This window comes from Phoxinus phoxinus (genome assembly GCF_949152265.1).
Source record: "Phoxinus phoxinus genome assembly, chromosome: 21".
NCBI lineage: Eukaryota > Metazoa > Chordata > Actinopteri > Cypriniformes > Leuciscidae > Phoxinus > Phoxinus phoxinus.
Window position 1 is genome coordinate 10,400,427 of NC_136896.1, and position 16,852 is coordinate 10,417,278.

Sequence of the window (16,852 nt, forward strand, 5' to 3'; positions counted from 1 at the left end):
AAACTGCAATTTGGACCTTAAAAGTCATAAAGAAAGTCATAAACATCTTGGATGACATGGGTGTAAGTGCCTGAAGAACTAAGCCTTTCATTAATGATTACTGCATCAGCAACTAATCTGACCAGTAAAATTCAGTCATATATGAATTGATATTTATTAAATGTGTCAACAAGGACTAATTCCCTGTAAACATCTAGTATTAACAAATCAAGTAAATCAATGTGTTAATTACCACAATGTGTCAAAATGTATTTAAACTTCCAACCTTCTGTTTTAATGAATCATAAGCTAATGATGTGCAAATATATTATGTTATGATTTTACTTTTTGAGGCACATGACTATTAACTTAAGTTATATGTCATTAAGGTTATGGGTTTTGATATACGCACTAACATTTTAAGTCTGGGACAATTGCATAGTGAATGTTACGTCAGAGAATGTGTTTGAAGGATGGGTCAGTTGAACTGCACAAATATCAGTGCACATTAAAGGAAATTATGGGATAATTTTATTTTTTAGGTGAACTAACATTTTAACTCAAGATTATCTGTGCATTAGTTAAGCATGAATTAAAGCATAATGTACATGCATTGTAAAGTGTTACCAATAATTGCAATAACTTTACATTTCATCAAAAATACATGACAATATCTAATATATTCCAGTATGAAAAAAAGAAAAAAATCCAGGTAGTGCCTGAAACCAGTCTTTGTTAGCTAGTTGTTTCAAAGCGTTATGAATGGGAAGAGCTATTCTTCAGCCATCCCTCTCCAGCTCAGACCGTGTCCACTTTAACTGGCCTTTAAACCGAGCCTTTTCCCAGCCTGACTGCAGCAATCCACGGCTCAGATAAGATCTCTCCATCTGCCCGGCGGCGGGCCATTCGTCCTGGAAGAGCTTTGTCCTGCGTGCTGATAAGGATGTTTTCTCCTCCACAGTTCTGAACCTCTACACTAGTATTAATGATTGGAATACCGTCTGCTTCCACCAGCAGCCAACAGGGACCGACCTCTGCACTCATAAACACGTCCAGGTCATTTTACGTCTCCTCTGAGTATATGTGTGTGTGTGTGTGTGTGTGTGTGTGTGTGTTGTGCAGGTGTTTCAGAACATATGTTGAATTCTATTCAAACGGGCCTGGCAGCTTTTCAATGTCTGCTTTCTTAAGTTCACTGTAAACATGACCATAAAATATCAAAATATTGTCAATTCATAAAACGAAGCGCTCACATGCGCAGTCTCTAGAGGTGCATGCTAAAAGATTATATTAGCTAAGCCAGTGCTAGGGCATACCTTCACATCTTTAGCTGGATAAACAAATCTAAACATCAAGACCTTTGTCATCCTGGTTTTGGGGTTTTGTCTCTACAGGGCCGTATGGTGTGAAATCTGCTACTTAGCCACGGCGCTGCCAACACATCTGCTGTTGGACTCTAGCCAGGTGCATCCAACTCTTACAAATAAAAAAAATAAATGTGTTAAGGGGGGTAAAAAAACAGCGTTGGGTTTAACAGAGCCAGTGTAAAATCTCTGGCAGCCAAAACACAGCCCTGAAGTTGGGGATGGTAAGGCAGTGAGTAGGCAGTGAGAAGTCATAGATCACTGTCAGAGCTCGGCCGAGAATAACTTTTTTTGACATGCTTTTTTCATTGGCTCTGCAATGGGAACGTGCTTTCTCTCTGTATTGCCCAAACATCTGCAAACTGTTGCTGAGAAGGAACCCAGAGGAAAACATTTACCTAACAGAATACTAATTCTTTCAGGCCCCGGTGTCAGCACTTCGTAAATAACAGCAAGTGTGCGAGGCGGGTTTTTCGCTCAGGCACATGTGGAATTGTTTTTTCAAGAGAAGTCTGGGAGAGCGATCTCTCTGCTATACCGCTGTGAGCGGCACATGGTTTAAAAGGGGAACAGCTCTCTTACTCATAGCGTTCTCTCTCCTCGTCTCCAAGTTTTATCTATCCGCAGTCAACCTTTTCTGTTGACTAGTCACAACATAACTCTGTTGTTTTATGTCCTGTGCAGAGCACACTGTTTTGCCAGGAGGGAAGAGACCAGAGTCGATGTGAAAAGCTATTGAAAGTTATTGAAAAGGGCCTTCAGTAGATGGTAAGTGACAGACATTAGGAAGGCTGTCAGGCCATGGAGACTTCAAAATCTCAGGCAGAGCTGTGCACAGGTGCTCACACATTAATCATATTTCGAAAATCCAAAATCTTAACTGTTACTTTATTAATTTAATGCATCCTTTCAGAATCAAATTTTGTATTTTTTTTAAATGATATGCAGACTGCCCGGCAAAAAAGAAAAAGAGAAAAGAAGAAAGTCGCTGTTTGTATTTAAAAAGGCAAATGCTTAGGAGTCATTGAATCATTATTGCAGTGATTATTATCTTTCTAGCATGTTATATGTTTGGCAACAGTTCTTCTAAGCCTAATGGAGTGTGTAGCCTTTCATTTCTTTTCTTTTTTCATTTGGCATTTGGAGTCCAGACCTTAAATTCATTAAAAATCTTTGGGATCTGCTAGAGGACACAGCTTGACTCCTGCATTGTCAATATAAGACCTTGACCAAAAACTGATGTACCTCTTGATATAAATAAATGTTGTGATGTTATTAAAAATTGTATTGGGAAGTGGTTATGGTCCCAACCATGCTTTCACAATTTGAGACTGATGCATGTTGACATTGTCATTCTAGAATATGGCCATGATGTGTCCTACATACATGTTTAAGAAATGAAAAGCTATACACTCCATCAATTATAGGGTTAGAAGAACTGTTGCCAAACATATAACATGCTAAACATAATAATCACTGCAATAATTATCCAATCATAGACTCTTAAGCATTTGCCTATTTAAATCCAAACAGCGACTTTTTTTTTTGGCCGGGCCGTGTGTATATATATATACATAAATCAGAGGGTTTAATACGAAATGGTTTAGAAGCATATTTCACAAATGAATTGCAAATAAATGTTAATTAGATTTTTGTTACAGCATAGTTACCTCACAAATGCCATCATGCATAAAACACAATCGCTCGCAATTTCCTTTCTTATGAACTCGGCTTCCCAGTTTGAACACAACGTCCACTGGGAAGAGCTCAGAGCCAAAATAACGCACGTCACCTAATGACAGCGGCTGTGGTTAAGAAATGAATAAGTGACAGAGACACATGCATAATTCAGTGGTTTTATAGCAGCTTAGTGGAAGTGGATGAACAGCAGCGAGAGGGAGAGATACCTCTGCGTCTGCCTCATCATCCCTTCCTCATCCTCTCCCCTGACATCTCTTTCAGCGCCGAGCCTGATGCAGGCCAGGGACCGCTGCGAACAGGTGAACATGCAGGCACAGGGACCAGCTCATGAATAAATGAACGCAACACACAGCAATAATTTGCATCTTTAAGGAAAAAAAGTGGCACATCAGCGCTTTGTCTGCCGAGAAGTGGAGAGTCGTGCTTTATTTATTTATTTATTGAGAGTATTGTTAGCTTTTCTAATAAAATGTGTTTCATTAACAATGGCATTCCAAAGGATGTCATTGACCGAATGTTGTCAAGCGATCGTGTGTTCTCTCGCAATTTTTCCCCTTAATTAGGTTCTCACAGTAAACATCGTAATGAATGCTGAAATGCATTTGTCCTTGCCTAATCCTAGGTACTAATTTTTGAGGTTATTATGCAAATCAATACTGTTTACAAACATGAAAGCTGGCAGTTGGCTTTTGATCTGCGGCAGAAATACCATCGGTTATCAATAGCTAAAGCCCCCTCTGCAGGTGTCATGTCAATAACAGCAGGATCGATAGGGCCTAGTCATGGGGGATTGGGACAGACGGGTCTCGAAGGAGTATTTAGTCTGTGAAGACCTGGACACATTGCAAATTCAAAGCCAAACCATATTGCTAACTGGCCTTTGGAGCTTGTCTCCAGATAGGCAGCACACACAAATTAAGGCTAATGGTTCTGCTCAACAGATTCTGACTGCTCGGCATGAAACGTCTAGGGAGAACGTTGCACTACTACAGACCATCAGTATCAAATTATAAAAGCAGGCATATTTCCTGGCTGATACATGCATTTAAATATCACATACCAGAGTCTATGCTCTTGCTTTTATACTTACCTTCTATTTCCCAAATCGCTTTTTTTTTCATTCAAGTCATATGTCAGTCTGTCTGAAGATGCACATCTTTTACTGCTGTGCATGCTGACCCTTGGCTCATATAGTGTATAAGCACTCTTTTCCCTTGCTTGAGCTAATGTGTAGGCAATCCCCACAGAGCAAAGGATTGTGGGTCAGAGGCAAAGTCAAGAACGAGAGCATGATGATGTTGCAGGGGGCATTTAGAGAAAGCACTGCTGTTTAGCAACTAATCAGAATGCGATGAGACCCCGTTTCCTGAGGTCAAGGATGTTTCTGAATGTTAATGAGGCACTAAAGAGCTGTTACGGAGGGCTGTGGCTTCACCACCAAAATACGGTGCACTAGGAATAAATTAATATGATATTCCGGTTTCAATAGGCACGGTTTTTGAAGGGATAGTTCAAACAAAATAAAAATGAAAATTTTGTAGTCATTTACTCACCCTCATTGTTGTTCCAAACCTGTATGACTTTCCTATGTGGAACACAAAAGATACTTTAAAAAATGTCTGTTTTTGTTTATTTGTTCATTCATTTATTTTTGTTTAAGTTTAAAAAAAAATGTTATGCAGAAGAAAGATTGAAATGACTTGAGGGTAAGGTTTTTATTTTTGGATGAACTATCCCTTTAATGTTTTGTAAGATATTTGATGTTTTATGAGCTACTAATTTTCATTTACACAATGTTTAGTGGTGTAGCGTAATATTCATCATATGTGACCCTGGACCACAAAACGTATGTCTTATGTGTCAATTTTAGTTGAATAAATAAGCTTTCCATTGATGTATGGTTTGTTAGGATAGGATCATATTTCACAACTATTTGAAAATCAGGAATCTGAGGCTGCAAAAAAATCTAAATATTGAGCAAATTAAACATTTAAGAGTTTAGTACATCAAAACATTTCAACAATGAAATTAACTCCAGAAAATGATAGGCTATTCAATACAGATGGATATTTGTCATGAAGCGAAACACTTTAAAAAATAAGGCCACTAAGTAAGAAATGATCACTCCAATGCCATATGACATAAAAAGTATCAACATAACATGGACATAAACATAAAATAAAATGATTTACGACACCCAAAAAGCAACTCAAAGACTGTAAATGACAAACTAAATAATCGATTTTGGAGCAGAAGAGTTATAAGCAGCCAGACCACCAAGGATGTTTGCCGTGATGTCTTCCACATGTATTCATCTTTCCCTTAAAAATGGGCTCTGTATCACACAATAGTACAGAATATGCAAACTTCTCAAACCTGGATTAAACTTGAACATGCAATCACAGAAAGATGTACAGTTTGTGATTCAAGGATATAATGACGCCCACACAGTCTGAGTTTTGGAGAAGTGGATTCTGAAAGACACAGAGCACACAACTCAAAGATGAGTTCTAAAAAGTGAACGATGCCTTAGAAAGAGTATCAGAGTAGCGGATAATTGTGGAAACAGAAGCAGCGACTGGTAGAACAGTGAAACGCGACGGTTCTAGAGCCCCATTTACCCCACTCCTCACTCACTCCTACCTGTCTTTCAAACAACCTTGACAAAACACACCATCTCTCAAGTTTGCACTTGAGTGGGAAACATAAAAAAGGCAAAGAAACTGTCGCGGAGAGGATGATGAATACACAGAGTTTTGTTTTTCTTTCTTTCATTTTTTCTTTCTAATTAAGTGCGAGAGACACTTTGTGAAGCTAAAGTTGGATGACACAAGGGTACACTGAGGGACACAGTCACTTTAGGAAGATTTTCAAAGTGCCAAGCACAAATAGAGGTTTGCTAAGTCATAACGGCTAATTGATACAAACTTAATGAATGCGGGTGGTACCGAGACAGATGCTTTGTGGAATGCGGCAGATTTCCGTGACTGAATGCCTCTCGTTGCGTCGCACATCAAGACACCGAGAACATTTGGCAGGTCACAGAGTTACACGAGGAGAGGGGAGGCTTGCGAAAGTGGGAAAAAAGCCCATGCGAGTGGTGTGTGTCGGTGTGTGTATCTGTGGTATGTCTGCTCTTGAGCTCGCCTGTTTGTTTGAACGCTCCCTCTTTTGTTTGGGCTTTCGAGGCTCGCCAGCTCTGTGGCTTGCAATTAGCGCTCAGGCCTCAGGGACCTAATTAACCAGTGCAATTAATTCATTTCTTATTTATTTATTTTTTTAAATCCTGTACAAGTCACCCTGACATTTGTCAGCCAGTCAGGAGGTGTTCATCGTAAGCGATGATTAGCTCGTTTGCAAGCTCTCCTTTTCCCCCAGGTGGTGGTTAGTCGGGGGAGGAGGGGTGTGCCGGCGAGGAAGAGGGACAGCGATGGTGGGCTCACGTCTGTGGGGAGGCAGGCGCAGAAACATTGCAACTATGGTGATGAGTGGAAGCGGGGTCTGCTGACCTTTCATCGAGTCCGCGATCAATATGGTGCGAGGGCCGGAGCCTTTGACGAGCAGGCCTCGCCCGCCTGGAGACGACCCGCGGCCGCGGTCACAAAGAGGTGGGGGGAAGAGGAAGGTAGGAGGTCTTAGCCATCTTCTCTCATTAGCACATTATGACATCTTTGTCTTTTGGAGAAAAAAAAGAGCAGGGGGTGGGTTTGGATGCCACTGGTACCCTGCTTTAATAACCGTTCCCACCATCTGGGACCAATCTGACCACACGACAGAAATGTAGATAGAGAATTAATCATGTTCAGTAGGATTACTAATGGAAAAAAATACATGAAGTTACGATGCAAGGTTTTAAACACACTTCTGGAAAATGCAAAAATTAACTAATGTGGTCAGTGGGTTCATACATGGCCACCACCCTCCCGAGCTGATAATATAAGCTGTAAGAAAACAACAAAAAACTAAAAGGTAACAAGACATAGCCCATCTTTTTGGCAAAGGCGAGGCCTATTTACAGAGCATTAACTCCACCATTGTCTGGTTGAGTCAGACAAAATGACCCATCTGGTAACAGGAACAGTGGCATGGAGAGTAAAGATAGTGAATTTATAGCTTCTGATGTGGCCAACCCAAGGACAAATACACCTTTTTCCCGATGCCATTCTCTTCCCTTTTATTTGAAATAAAAATAAAGAGCCTAGCAAATATTTTATATCTATAATTGAAAATAGATATGGTGTCCTCAAGTTGATGGGACAAGACGGCACATCAACCACGACGGTAGGTCCCAATTAGGCAGCATTAATTTATGATTTTAATAAATATACACAGAATATGTTGTTATAATTGCATAGTTTTTTGTAACAGACTATAATATACTGAGGTGCATCTATTTAGACAGAAAATACAGATATTTTCACTTAGTGTAAATAGCCTCTGCCGAAATGTAAAGTTCAAAATCAAACACACGCACACGCACGCACACAACACGCACGCACACGCACGCACACGCACGCACACACGCACACACACGTTGTACTGTAAGGCATATATTCAATGTATTTACTTACACTATTTCCAATATTTATTCTGTTTACCATTTTGAATTAATTGCTGAAAATGGAAAATTAAACTAAATTTTAAAACAATATATTTTTCCATTCTAAAATACCCCAGTAGTGCATTTGTACATGTGTATGTCTTCTTTACATTTCATACATCAGACACTTTAAAGTGGCTTGCACTGAATGAACGTGCTTCTGAATATAAACTCTCAAATACTAACCAGTTATATGTAATAAAGTTTAATTAATGACATTTCTGATCTTCCAACTATCACTCAACCAAAAACACAGTCAATCATTCTCTAAAATGTGTGGTTTGATGGTATTGACCACAATATTGTTGACAGTGAATACCACTGTAATACCAAATTAATTGAAAATGATACAAATTATGTTAAGAAGTTAGAATTTCCCTGATTGTAACACTTTTTGTACATGTATTATAGAGAAGTTAATAAGTCTGATAAGCATTATTAAAAACAAGACTTTAAAAAGTTTGAAGCTATTGCAATCTATCGGCTAAAAAGCATCTTTAAAATCACATTCACTTGTGTCAGTTGAATCTAATAAATGTCAACTAGTCTATTAAAATACAATATCTGTAAACACTCCAGCTGGAATGGATTTCTGAGATAACACCATGGCAACCCTGACGTTTACATGCTGACCCGCATACATTTATTGGCAGATTCGATCCAAGAATATTTCCATGCTGTCGCTCACATGGGACTGCGAGAGAGCGTAAAAGAATCGGGCAGACAAAAAGAATGAGAGACAGAGTTGTTCCTTGCTTAATATGACCGAAGTGTGCCCTTTGCGAGGTTGTGCATGCTCACTCTCTCTCTCTCAGTCTATCTCCAGTGCCCTCAAACTTCCCCAAAGAAAGCACAGCAGAAGAGAGCCTCTGCAGCTTTGATAGGGAGGGGGGCTGTTGTGTAAATATTTTGTGTGAAAGAATGCCTTTTGTGCGTCTTAATCGTGCGTTGGGTGATCTCTCTCGAGCGGCACGGCGGGTGCTGGCTTTCATACCAACTCCCGGCTGGTGATGGGGTCTCTGTACTTCCAGGAGTGCTGGGAGCGAGAGTTCACTACGGGGGCGTTAAGTGTGTCAAGAAGAACGGTTCCCCCCATTGCAAGCCCCAGGCCCTCTCGGCAAACATTAAAAAGCATAAACAGTCAATACCGAGTGTTACAGTCAGGGAGAAGAAAAAAAAGCGAGTATGAGTTAGGAACATTGGCTTTCTGAAGAGTTACACAACATGGCGAGATCAGAGTGGAGCTTTGGCTCTGCTGCATGGCTTTTTCACCGTGCTCCACACTCTTGGGGAGGGAAAGCGCTTGTTCTCGCAGTGAATCATTCATACCAGGGGGTGCGGAGAGTGGGGGCACTGCAAATAGAGGAAAAGGGGGATCAAGCAAACCCACACCTGGTGCAAAGAAGAGGTCAAAGCATCCAGAGGAAGAAAAAAAAAAGAATAAAGACGAGGAAGAATTGCTCGGTGTCATTCCTTGAAGAGACGTCCATCGCACTCGGCAGTATTTAAGCACGCACGGCGAATAGACGGGCTGTCTATTATCGAACTGACATTGAAAGCTGCCTTTCATGATAAGTGAGAACAGTGATGATGAAAAAAAGAATCACACATCCACGTCTGAGAGTTTCCTTTTGAAATGTGAAGGTTTGTTTATCTGTTGTGTGTTACGAGTGAGTTCTAAGTGAGAGGCTTTACAAGTGAGGAATAAAAATCTGTCTTACACACACACACACACACACTCAAATAATTTCTCAAAACACTCGACACCTGCCTCCTGACTCAAGATCTGTAATAAGTGGAAGTCCGGATGTTTTGGGGGTTTTTTTTTTTCTGACATATTTTTTTGTTTTCAACAGAGGCCCTTTCATATGAAGAAAGAAGGTGCAATTGATGTGAATTCCAGAGAAATCTCTTCAATATTGACTGACTGCATCAGATTTTAGTTGTGCTCTCTGTTGTGCACTGACTCAGCTGTACGGCGTAAGCTTACACTACTGCTGAATTGCTGATTAGTAAATATTGCCACATTTCATATTTTCTCATTTCAATGATTCAAAAAGTGAATCAAAGACAAGATTAACAAAATACATTGTGATACTGACATCTGTAAAAAAACAATATGGGAAGAGTATAAGATAATTAGAAATTAAAAGCCAGTATTATCTCTGGTGGGAAAAAAAGAGGAAGTCCCTGAGACATAAACTTTAGTGATAGCCAGGTAAACATGTGTTTTGTGTCAAAGTGGATGTTACGCTATTGGCCTAGTTTAGCATTGTCTTGACCAATCAGCATCTGGTACCATTTTATAATGGTATTTTATCAAATCATCTAACAACTGTACATACAGACTTATAGTGAAGCAAAAGAAAAGGAAGGCATGGAGACTCCCTGGGATTCAGACACTTTCCTTTTGTTGTCAAACAGAATCATTAAACATGCTCATTCCCATAATACCCTGGTGCAGAGTTATTAATTTATCACTTTGGAGTTAACTGCTCTAATACACGTGGCCTTATATGAATGGCAATGTGTTAAATTTTGTTTGAATTTGGCTGCTATAAATTATGTAACCATAGATACTGGAAGCTTTGTTGCTTCTTTTAAGAGTGCCCTCGCTGGAGGAACTCACATGCATAATGCGAGCTGTGCTTTACTTTTATAATGAGAGTACGATGTGATGACCAGGAAACGGTTTCGTCCTGTTTTCACTGAGATTCTGGCTCTGTCTTTCGTGACTGACAGAGAGTCACCATTGCTTCCCTCCATCCGTGAGACAAAAACAACCCGCCGCTTCTCTGAGGAAAGTGGGGCACTTCATCCCATCATGGTTTAGCTCTGATGTTAGCTGTGATGTCTCAACAGGCTGGTTTACAAAATAAATAAATAAAATAAATAAATAAAAAAGGGGGCGGCGGCAGCGCTATATCAGAAGTTGATCGTTGTGGCTGAGGCAGTCTTTGATAGGCTTCTGAGGCGTGACAGGACTATTTTTCCCCAATGCTGCTCTGCTAGACGGCCCGAAGAAAGAAAAAAAACTGCTTCATTTGATTGGTCTGAACAGACTGTCAAATGTCAAGCTGTTATCAAATGCAAGATGTGTTTTTATTTAAAAAGATGTTGGTTTGGGGGAAATGTACACCTAACCGAGGCAGGGTGCTAGACACTCAGGCATCATGTGCGGCCCCCAAAACCGCCACTAGGACCTCTTGCATTCAAATGTACTTCTAGCAAATATAACAACAGATATTGGAGTCATTCCTATTATGCAGAACATTTTCATTTGTCTCCATGATGTATGTCCTGCTATATTCACTCTTCAAAATAAAGATTGATGGTTCCATGAAGAACCTTTAACATTCATTGAACCTTTCCATTCCACCAAAGTTTTATTTTATTTTATACTGGATAAAGGTTCTTCAGATTATGAAAAACTATGAAAAACATGGTTCTTTTAAGAACTGATCACTGAATGGTACTTTGGGTTCTGGTTCTTTTATGGCATCGATGTGAAAACACCATTTTGGAACCAAAATGTTCCACTAAAGTTGGAAACGAGTGAATTTTAAATAATTTCATGAGGAAAAACATATTTACGAAAGTCTGCAATATCCGTTAAAGTTTTTTATTAATAAAAATAAATTAATACTTTTAATCAGCAAGGATGCATTACATTGATCAAAGTGTCAGTAAAGACTTTTACATTGTTACAAAAATGTCAATTTCAAATAAATGCTGTTATTTGAACTTATCAAAGAAGCCTTAAAAAATGTATCACGGTTTCCACAACAAGCAAACCACAACTGTGTTCAACATTGATAATAATAAATGTTTCTTGAGCACCAAATCAGCATATTAGACTGATTTCTGAAAGATCATATGACAGTGAAAATGAAGACAGAAATAATGATGCTGAAAATTAAGCTTTGACTAGGAATAAATTACATTTTAAGATATATTAGAATAGCAAACTGATTTTAAATTGTAATAATATTTCACAATATTGCTGATTTTACTGTGCTTTTGATCAAGTGAACGCAGCCTTGGTGAGCATAAGGTTTTTTTCTCCATTCTGTCCAAACGGATGGAGTTTTGGTTCCTTGCCACTGTTGCTTAGTTGGGGACAATTAATATTCAACAATATTATTGATCTGCCTTACTTAAAGTGGACGATGACGCAATTTTCTTCTAGAAACAAACTTTGTTGTATTATTTTCATGTTATCACTGTGAAGCTGCTTTGATACAATCTGTAGAGTAAAAAGCGCTATATACTGTAAATAAAGGTGACTTGACTTATCAGACTTCTTTCAAAAAGACCTCTTTTTTAAAATCTTACAGACCTCAAACTTTTGAACAAATAAAAGAACGACGCATACTGTACAAGAAATGACCTTGGGGTTTTATTTATTGGAGCCATACTTTTTCTAAAGCCTTGAAGTGACCTATCCTTGACAGATGAAAGGAGCAAACAGCGCCAAGTCACATGAAATTATAAATAAATACAGTCGGTCAAAAAAAAAAACGCATTCATAAAATTATTATTTCAGCCAGCAACAAATACTGAATCCACGCTTCTTTAATAGAACCCAGCAAAAAAACGTATATCAAAAAAAGCCAATAAAACTATATTATGTGGCAAAGAACATGTGCAAGGACGACTCTACTGTCCGTGTTTTGAGAGCAGTTGTGAACTCCTTGTCCTGCACTCTTTTCATTCTCAAACAGTTATGGCTGGTGTGGATACATGCGCAGAGATGAACTGGCTTTCGGCGGTCCTGTCAGAATCCTGACACTCCAAAGAGTGTCCAACTCAATGTTTACACTAGAGGAGCCTCATGTCTTCATCTCGCCGGACTGGGAGAGACAAAACAGAGAGATTTATCTGCAAATACACTTCTGAGATTCTTTCAGTCTGCAGAAAGATCATCTAGGGCCATATACACAACTGCTTATGCAAGCAAATGATATATTGTGATAGTGTCAGCTCGGTTGATGCTCAAATAGCCTCAAGTAGTAATCCTATGGTTGTTATTCTATCTAGATACATATAATAGCAGCACAGATATCTAGACAAGTGTGCAATATACCGTTTAGTCCCTTCAGTATCACAATACACTGTTCCCTTTACTCTCTGGCATAGACAATCTATTGCCTTAAGTTCATTCTGGTCTTTATGGTCATATATATTGCACTGCAATCCCAACTTCACCTATGTTTATCGCATTTTCTTCTCCTGCTTCCAAAAGTGTAACATTCTGAACTGGATCTCCAGCTTAGAACAAAAGTCCATTTTCCATATTATGAAAAAAGCTCAATGTTACAATTCGTTTAATTGAATCTCTATTGAAAAGTGTAAGTGGGGGTTTGTGTTTTATTTATGTGTGTTTTTTCCTCCTCTTCTCCTTTCTTTGTTGCTTCTCTCCGCTCTCTCTGACAAAAGACGCCAGCCTGCCAAGCAGGGCTGCTCTGGGACGAACCTGTCAATCACAGCTGACGGCACCCTGACAACATGTACGTTAAAAATTAAACTAGCTCTCAAAGCCGACGCGTGACAGCCGAGCCTTTGAAAGTGGCTGCAGCGCTCAGCGACAGAAAAGGCAGAACGAGAGAAAAACATACTAAGAAAACAACAGTGTGATGGGAGTAGAGAGAGAGAGAGAGAGCTGAAAGAAGGGAAAAACAAAAGTTGAAAGCAAAAAGAATAAGAAGCACGGCATTGATGGTGGGAATTTGTGTTATTTCCCTGCCTTTTTTAATTTGGTGATCTTCTCTGAGGACCTGCAGGCATTTCCAGGGATGCTGCTGCAAGTCGCTCTTGATTCTTCGGGTCTTTCAAACAATCTCAAAGTTCTAATCAGTTCAGCAACTGAGACTCGGCTTCTTCTTACACACGCAGTCATCGTGACCCAGACCGGTGTCAATCTTTCAAATGAATTGAAAGAGATGCAGCTCTTAAACAATCATAGCAGATGCATTTATCACAATAACAATGCTCTAATGCAAACCTTTTCTAAGGTAGGAAATACATCTAAGGTCACACGCATGATCTCCCAAAGCCATTACATAGAAGAGCAGAACCAAAAAATGTGCTTACTAAAGCACAATATGTACATTTTCTGTATGCTTGAAATAACCAGATCACCAATTTGCCAAAATAGTTTGTCAGAGCTCACTACTGGCATACATCATAAAATGCAATGCATGACATATAAACAAGCACAACATCTCTTTAAATCTCCTTTAAAGTTATGAACATTGACCCCTGGACACAACTCACTGATTTACACATGCAACATTATGAAGTCATGTGACAAATGGAGTCAGGTCATGTGACAATAACGTAGCATACTGAATGGCATACTTTCATACATTTCCGCCATAAAGTTATAGTATTTTAATGTTATTTTAAAATGTATACTCAAAACTATGTTTTACTGTTGTTTTTTTTGTGGGAATTGTGGTAAGGAATTGTGATAGAAATAACGTTTGATCTAATCCTCTGTATTTAGATAATTGTGATGTAGCCTACTATTTATTTTACGCAGTCAGTATCCCTATTTCGTGAGAATAATGATGAAATGTGACGGCATCAAACATGACTGCTGAGGCCATATTTGCAGTAAATATTATATTTATATATTATTTCCCATGTGTCTATTAAAAAGTTTAACGTACATTTCAAAGCCAAATAACAGTCCGAACACTTATCTGAACATGCAACATGCCAGAATGTTGCAGCACCGAAACAAAAAGCTTTTACATATGTGCATGTGTGCTGTGTGTGCACATATCTTTGTTTGTATAAGAGAGCGTGTGTGTTTGTGTATGAATGCCCGCTGTGGCCTGTGCTCCAGGTCAGCTCCCTCACAGCAGCTGTTTAAAATGACTTGCGTCTGAGTCTGAGCCCAGCACAGCACCTGCTGCAGCTGATAGGATTTAGAGCACAGAGAGATGACACAGCCAGTAAATACATATCTGTCTGCACACTTCTTCCAGGAATTATTTTACAAATAGAGAGAGAGAGAGAGAGAGAGAGAGAGAGAGAGAGAGAGAGAGAGAGAGAGAGAGAGAGAGAGAGAGAGAGAGAGAGAGAGAGAGAGAGAGAGAGAGACATTTAAAGCTCTACTGCACTCTAGTGGTGTGAAAGGGAAACCGTTTGAACAGTGTCCCTGTTGGATGGAGCAGCAGATGTGATTGATTTAGGGATGCACCGAAATGGAAAATTCTGGAATGAAACCGAAAGCCGCAAATAAGTAATACATTATTAATGAATGAATTAAACTTGATAATCAGCACTCAAATATCTAAAACTGAGTTGTACAAACATTTAAATTGCACACAAGGCAGTTTTTAGTATATCAGCTACTCCAGTCTGCTGGTGAAATATAAACATTTAAACGAGAATAAACTGTAATAACTTGTTTTCATGACATTTATTCATTATATAGGCCTATTAAGTAATGAAGAAAGGTATGACGTCAGAGCCCGGAAGTCTAATTCGCCATTGGTTCCCTGAGCTTTTCTTATGGAGTTTTTCAATTTATGAGTAAAATAAAGCCTGTGGTAAACATAACTTGACCATACTTCGACGTTTTGTTCAACAACGTACACTGCCCACACACCAAGCTGTCTTGTTTAGTAGGCTACTTATTAAAAAGATACGTTTTCAAAAATGAACTAACTGTTTCAAAAAAAATTGCGTTTGCAGTGCTTTGGGTGTGTGTAATGCAAGTTACAATATAAAACCTACAAGCTGGTTTATTGACGTCTTTACAAAGCGATTATATGACATGATTAATTTCGGGAAATGAATGCATCTTTCAACATATGCCTACCTTTTGCTGTTCGCCCATGTTTATTTCGTGCTGTAACTAGTAGAGAGATCAGATGATGATCTGTTCACGTGATCGGCGCTGCCTCTTGAACTTGAATCTGTCACGCCGTATAAAGAGCGCCAAATTTCATAATAAAATCGACAGACAAATTGAGACTTTGCTTAAAAGTAACACAAAGTTGTTGTTTTGTTGCAATTATTGGATGGCAGGCACGCTACAACTGTTTTGTTCACGCATAAGCAGAAAACAGCACTGACTAAAATATTTTATATAAGTTTTTAGAAACCATATCAATACCGATTAAAATCGTGAAATTATTGTCAATCCCGAGTATCAGTTGACATGTTTAACTATACAAAATAAGGTTGCTCACTAAATGTAAACAAATATTATTGTGACAGTTCCTGTTTTATTTTTTACAACAGTTAACGGAATCAAATGCAAAGTATAAATTATTTCACATCAATAGTTTTCTTGTAAGGTGTTTAAATTAATATTGTTGCTGCTGGCCCCTTTGGCTGAATGTGTAAGATAAAGTGGGCCAGTGGATTCAGGTAAAGTTGGTGACCTTTAAACTTCAGTAATTATACTCAAATTCATAAAATAAACTGATATTCACTGGTTATTTTGTAGTTGACATGCATAATCTACTTTTTAGAAAACAGAAATTAGAGTGCAGTTAGGAATTTCAAGTCAGAGATGAAAGAAAAAAGAAAAGAGCAGAATTAATAAGATGATGCATTACATATTTTGTGGAGTGAAGAACGGATGAGAGAAGCAAATGCAGAATATAACGCTTTAAAATATGGACACAATTGAATTTACAGAAAACAGACAGAAATAAAAGTTTTACAATATGGTTACCATTTTAAATGTTCGTCTTATTGAATTTTTGTTAGCCCTATTTGTTGCATATGTTGTAGTCCAATTTTTAATATGTTGTAGAGGTAATTTTCATCCATATTCTGATTTCTAAATATTACGATATCATCAAATATAATGTCAACACAACATGTTCTATCAATTGTTTTGAATTTTACACATGCATTGAGTAAACTGATTAATTTTACTCATCATAGCCTAGGCTATATGCTTTTGGGTTTGAGCTCATGGTAAATATGTTGTGTAACATGTTTGTTTGATATCTGTTAATAAATCAAAATCATGTGTTTTTAATTAAGATACAGGATCACTTTGATAAATCAGGGATGGCCCACTTTACCTGAAAATAAATTTGTCTGGAGTGAATGATCTTGATCATGATGTTTATTAGTATATGCCTTGCAAATAACACATTATATGAACTGTATTCAAATTGAAATATTATAGCTGGACCTTAAATTTAACAAAAGTAATAAAGAAAAAAAGAAATGA